General features: G+C 40.3%; 1 long non-coding RNA gene across 2 annotated transcripts in view; it reads left to right on the top strand.

Moving 5' to 3' along the window:
- LOC111822920 (uncharacterized) overlaps window positions 1-794 on the top strand; it is an 8540-nt gene extending 7746 nt beyond the window's left edge. For both annotated transcript variants that reach the window (XR_002826001.1, XR_002826000.1), the window contains one exon: window positions 81-794. This is a non-coding gene — a long non-coding RNA (uncharacterized LOC111822920). The remainder of the gene's footprint in view (window positions 1-80) is intronic.
- The last annotated feature ends 595 nt before the right edge of the window (window positions 795-1389 follow it).

Here is a 1389-nt window from a genome sequence, read left to right as displayed (position 1 = left end):
CTAGCCTGAAGCATAACTAAAACAAACCCATCCTGGAGATAAAGATCCAACTGACCCTTATCTCTGCAATGCTCTCCCAGACAGTTTTGTATTTCTTGCATGAATTTCCTGGAAGAGAGAGTCCTCCTGAGTAAAAGAGGAGAGACCTGGTAAAACAGGTACTCTTGGAAAAGGCTGTTCACTGCATAGGTAAGGGGAGATTTAATGAAAATGAGTTAATATAGAACTAAAATAAGTGTATTGATCTGGGGGAAATCCTGAACTCTGTTGTGAGTGAGACAGTTGTGGTAAGTGGGAAATGCTTTGGGGAAAACCCATAACTTCCCCAAATGCCTATGTAAATGCCTACAACATGGAAAATTAGCAGGAAGAGCTTGATATCTCAGCTCACAGTGTCATTTAAATTGGAAATATTCAGCTGCAAGTGAGGAGAGGTGGTGAAAATAGAAATTGCGACTGCCTTTAGGTTCAAGGCCTACGATCATCTGATACTCAGAAAAGAGAACATGAATAATACTTAGAAAACATCCAAGTGAAGCACAAAACCTTTGCAGATAAAGAGAATCTGAAATTGTCTCTGTTCAAATATGCAAAATAGCTTAAGGAGAAGAACCAGGGAGTAATGGTGAAGAATTTTGTAATGGGCATATACCACCCAAAAAGTTTTAGGTGGTGTTATGGATTGAATTGTGCCCACCAAAAATATGTGTTGTAAATCCTAACCCCTATACCTTTGGATGTGTTATCAGGAGGGACTAGTCCCTGGAGAAGGACATCTTGCTTGATAAAGAAGAGGGTCAGAGAAAAAGAGGAAGACTCTGAACAACACGAATTGACACAGTGGCTGCAACAATGGGCTCAAACAGCAATAATTGTGAGGATGGTGCCGGAATGGGTGTTCCTTTGTACACAGTGTCGCTATGAGTCGGAATTGACTCAATGGCACCTAACAACAACAACAACACACCTGTGGTTATAATCCCATTTGGGTATGGGGTTTCTTTGTTGTGTTAATGAGGCAGTGTTAGTGTACAGTACATCTTAAATCAATCTCTTTTCAGATATAAAAGAGCAGATTAAGCCAGAGCATGCAGAGATGGGGGACAGTAGATGCCACGCCACTTGAAGATCACCAAGGAGCCAAGGTTAGAAGCTAAAAAAAAGACAAGGACCTTTCCCCAGAGCGGACAGAGAAAGTCTTCCCGTAAAGCTGTCGCCCTGAATTCTAGCCTCCTAAACTGTGAAAAAATAAATTTCTGTTCATTAAAGCCATCCACTTATGGTATTTTTGTTATACCAGCAGTAAATATCTGATATAGGTGGGTAGGTAAAATTTTCTTACTATTAAAGTTGGATGAGTTGGGGAATGATACAGTATATGGTTATGTG

Source organism: Trichechus manatus, unplaced genomic scaffold (assembly GCF_000243295.1).
Source record: "Trichechus manatus latirostris isolate Lorelei unplaced genomic scaffold, TriManLat1.0 scaffold00235, whole genome shotgun sequence".
NCBI lineage: Eukaryota > Metazoa > Chordata > Mammalia > Sirenia > Trichechidae > Trichechus > Trichechus manatus.
The sequence above is the reverse complement of the archived record's forward strand: the minus strand, read 5'-3'. Positions and strand labels throughout refer to the sequence as shown.